Here is a 4,828-nt window from a genome sequence, read left to right on the forward strand (position 1 = left end):
AGGTTAAAGTAGCTGAGATGGAGTGGGATTTATCCTTACGAGCCCGATTTAGAAAGGCTCTGACAATGAATATCATTTGGCTTAAAGAGGAAAAAGTAGGGGAGAAAAAGAGTAATCCTGTTAGGAAGCATAATTTTGAAATGTGGAATTGAAGTGAAAGGGATTTAGGGATTTCTACCACTAGCATCGATCCTATATTGGGTGTGAATCTCGAAGGCAATTCATGTTCTATAGTGGCTACTATAGAGGAATTTACGAAGTTTCGAGGTTAAACAACTATAGATCATAACTCGGAAGAATTAGCTATAGAATGGAGTAAGGGAAAGAAATGGGCCAGAAGAGAAAGTGATGTTTGCACAAATGAAACGAATATAAGGTCTTTAGTGGCTAGAGAATGGAATGGGATTAGACGAAACTACCTTTTATCGGCGGTTGCCAAGGGGCAAGCCAACCGATCGCAATGAAAGCGTTAAGTTGGAACGTCTGCGATTTGAGGAGCCTACAGGCCGTTAAAAGACTTCGGCATATGCTGAAGATGTATAACCCCCAATTTGTCTTCTTTATGGAGACTAAACTAAGTATAATAAAAATGTAAAGGGTTCAGAGGAGGTGTGGTTTCTTGCTTGGTATTGAGGTGTCGACAATAAGTTCGAGATGAGGGCTTTGTCTAGCGTGGAGAAAGGATAATTCTATCAGTCTCAAAAGTTATTCTGGTGACCACATTGATGTTGTTGTAGTAGAAGGTGATGAAAATTTAAGGTAGAGATTAATTGAGTTTTATGGGTCACCATACGCGAGTAAAGAGATGAGTCATTGAAGTCTGTTGCGTAATTTAAGACACAATCAGGAGCTTCTCTAATTGGTGTGTGGGGATTTTAACGAGATTTGTACACATTTAAAAAAGTAAGAGGGGTGTCAAGAAATGATAGGAGAATGGAAACTTTTAGAAAAGCATTGGAGGATTATCAGTTGATGGATGTTGGATATTCCAGTGTGTGGTTTACATAGGAAAGAGGAAACTTGCCTAAGACAAATATTAAAGAGAGACTGGATAGGGGTATGGCCAATGCTTAATGGTTGGAGATGCTTCCTAGTGCAATGATTCAACATCATCCACATTCTTTCTTTAATCATTGTTCGCTCCTTATTCACACTAAACAGGAACCCACAGATTGGTTAGGAGAAAGTTTCGGTTTAAGGCTTAAAGCATGGTGGGTTTTGAATAACTCATTTGAAGAAGAAGTGAAGCTTTTATGGGAGGCAATATACGATGAACTGTTAAGTAGGCTTGAACAATTGAAATTTGAGCTGATCAAATAGGTTAGCTTGATAAATTCTAAAAGGAAAGGCCTCAAAAAAGAGTTGACAAAACTTGAGAAGTTGACACGAGAGGAGTTAGATGATGAGAATCTTGCTCAAATCATTTATAAGAAGATCCAACTAAATTTGGAAATTGATAAAGACATAATGTATTGTGAACAAAGAGTAAAGGCAAATTGGTTAAAAGTGAGGGACAAAAACACAGCTTTTTTCACAATTATGCTTTTTGTTGTAGGCGAAAGAATTTAATTCAATGTTTCGTGAATGGAGATAGGAGGGAAACTAAAAACAAGAAAGAAATAGAAGAAACTACTTGAAGTTATTTTTAGAATCTTTTTTCTTCGGCTACACATTTTTTCAAGGGTTGAACCATCGATCTCAACTGAAGTAAATCAAAGATTATTGTTTTGTTATTCGGTGGATAAGGTTGTTGCGGCTTTAAAGGAGATGAGGCCAACAAAGGCTCCAAGAGAAGATGAATTTTCAACTTTGTTCTTTTAAAGATGCTGGCATATTATGGGAAACAACGTCTCACATTATTGCTTAAAAATCCTTAATGAAGGTATGGATCTTGAACCATTGAATGTTACTAATATTGTGTTGATCCCTAAATATCATAATGCAATTAATCTTCGTAACCTTAGGCATTTTAGCCTATGTAATATTCTTTATAAGTTGATAAAAAAGATGATTGTTAATCAACTCAAAGATGTGTTGGAGTTGTGTATTGATAGTACCCAAGGTACCTTTGTTCCTAGAAGTCTAATTTCAGATAATGTTCTTTTAGCCTATGAAATTTTGCATACTTTTTGACAAAAGCGAAAGGAAAAAGGGGTTTATGACATTAAAATTAAATATGAGCTTAGCTTATAACAGAGTTGAATGATATTTTTTAGGGAAATGATAATGCGTATGGGTTTTGATGGGAAATTGATTGATATTGTTATGAGGTTTATTTTTTTAGTTTCCTACTTGGTCATTGTGAATGGAAAAATTGGTGAAAGATTTAGACCTAGTTGAGGGCTTCGACGGGGAGATCCATTAAACCCTTTTTCTTTTCTTGATTTGTAGTAAGGGTCTATCAACGTTTATGAGGTTAGTCATGGGAAATAGGTTGTTAAGAGGTGCAAAGGCAAGTAGAAGTGGGCATCAAATTTAGCATTTGTTATTTGCAGATGATTGTATTTTATTTGGAGAAGTTACTCCTAAAGGAGCGCATACATTAAAAGGATGCTAATGGAGTACGAAGGATGTTCAGGGCAATGTGTAAAATTTGATAAATCTATAATTTTTTATAGCTCAAATACTAATAAAGGGGACAAACGAATTGTATCAAGTATTCTTGGAATGCGGTCATCTAATAACCCTGAAATATATTTAGGGTTGCCCAACATGGTGGGTAAATACAAAAAGGCTTTTTTTCAGTTTCTTAAAGATCGATTTAAATTGAGGATAGAAAATTCGAGCACTCGATTTCTATCCTAAAGAGGTAAGGAAGTGTTCATAAAATTAGTTTTGCAAGCTATCCCTACTTATTTGATAGGGTGCTTTTTTATTTCCTAAATCTTTTTTTATAGAGAATTAGATAATATCATGGCGAAATACTGGTAGTAAAAAAGTCCCGATAAAAAAGGGATTCATTAGTGTGGTTGGGAGAATTTGTACGATTCAAAGGATTTTGAGGGGATAAAACTCCGCAGTCTTATTAGATTTAATATCACATTCTTGACAAAATAAGAGTGGTGTCTTATCAGTTATCCCAATTCGCTTTTAACTCATGTATTAAAGGCTAAATATTTTCCAAATTCAGACTTTTTGCATGCAAGGCTAAATATCACTTTTTCCAAATAAGAGCGTGTGGGCTGCTAAAGAGCTCTTGCAAAGTGGGCAGTGTTGGAGAGTTGATTCAGGGGAAAGAATTTCCATTCCAAGTGATGCGTGGCTTCCTGGCTCTGCCTGTTACAAAATTAACAAGTCATTTGGTAATAAGGAGCTAGTTTGGGTTTCGAACTTAATTGACACTATTGATAGGAAGTGAAAAGCAGATCTGATCAATAGTACCTTTTTAGAGGAAGATGCGACTATGATCCTCAGAACTCCTTTAGCATAATAAGCTCACGATGACTTACTGGTTTAGAGGGGTGAGTTGTCTGGGGAATTTTCTATTCGAAGTGCCTATAAACTTTATATGAAAATGATTCTTTCTCAAATACAAATATAACACGAGATGACAACACTAATTTCTATAAGAACTTATGGAAATGACAGATCCCATTTAAAATTAAAATTATGCTATGGAAAACTTGGTATTTTCTTCCTACTTTGGCTAATTTAAGTTCTAAAAGGTTGGTGGCGAATGCGCTTTGTCCCAGATGTGAAGGTGCAGTGGAAGATCTCATCCATATTTTTCAAAACTATCTTACATCAGTGGAGGTATGGGTTCATTTAAATCTCAACTGGATATTATCAAACTTAGTTACAAATTATTGGGAGTGGATTACTAGGATTTCAGAAGTACGGACAAGTAGTGTAGGACGTTCTATTATTCCATATGGGCCATATGGACAAACAAAAACCAAATAAGTGAATGGGTAGTTCGGTATATTCGTGAACTAAAAGAGATTGAAGAAAGAAAGAATACTGATTCATTGATTAAAATCAACTTTGATGCTTCATTCAATCAAACACATGACAAATTGGGTTCAAGAGTTGTTGCCAAAAACACATCAGATGAGATAATTACCTCCAAAACGATTCTCTACATTGAGGTTACGTCCCCGTTTGCGACAAAGGGTCATGCATGCCTTCAAGTGTTGTTATTGGAATATAGTTAAGACTCCGTGCAATGGTAGTGGAGGGCGATGCAAGGATAATAATAATAAAAATTTCAGTCAAATCTTTAAGATAAATCAGAAATAGGAGCTATTATATGAAACATTCAACAAATAAAATGGGGATTTCAAAGGATCTGGTTTAAGCATGTGCCCAGATCTTCAAAAGCTCTTGCACGTGTTCTGGCCACTGAAAGTTTGAAAAGGGATAGAGAAGATTACCTAGAAGGAAGAGTACCAAACTTCGTTGCTGAAGCCATAAAAAGAAGAAGACCAAGAGAACCTGACTGAAAGGGGATGCTGTGGAAGGCTCTAGAAGGGATGATAGCAACTTATAGAGTTTGTTTTTGGAAAGTTGCTAGCTTTTGGAAACTGGACCGACTGAGGCGATATGATTGAGACTTCCTCGGAAGCAGGTGTCAATTGGTGTATCTAACTGAAAATTGTTTTATTTTGGGCTTTTATTTTGTAATGGTGGGCCAAGCTGCGCCTGTTTGCATTTAGGCTTGAATTAGGATCTAATTTAGTTTGAACCTAGTTCTCTTTGTTTCTGTTATTTTATTTTTGAATAAATTCCAGTCGGGTATTTTCTCAAAAAAAAATTACATCCAACACTTTTGTTTCATAGGTATAAGTATAAAGATTAAGGGTAAACAAAACTTTATTCAATTCAAAAA

At 35.5% G+C, this 4,828-nt stretch overlaps 1 long non-coding RNA gene across 1 annotated transcript; it reads right to left on the minus strand.

The window, feature by feature from the left end:
- Window positions 1–3,005: 3,005 nt before the first annotated feature.
- Window positions 3,006–4,580, minus strand: LOC107901328 (uncharacterized). The gene is made up of 3 exons (XR_001685229.2): window positions 4,064–4,580; window positions 3,382–3,502; window positions 3,006–3,276 (listed from the first exon to the last, which is right to left on the minus strand). It is a non-coding gene; the product is annotated as an uncharacterized lncRNA (long non-coding RNA).
- Window positions 4,581–4,828: the final 248 nt, after the last annotated feature.

Source organism: Gossypium hirsutum, chromosome A11 (assembly GCF_007990345.1).
Source record: "Gossypium hirsutum isolate 1008001.06 chromosome A11, Gossypium_hirsutum_v2.1, whole genome shotgun sequence".
Lineage (NCBI taxonomy): Eukaryota > Viridiplantae > Streptophyta > Magnoliopsida > Malvales > Malvaceae > Gossypium > Gossypium hirsutum.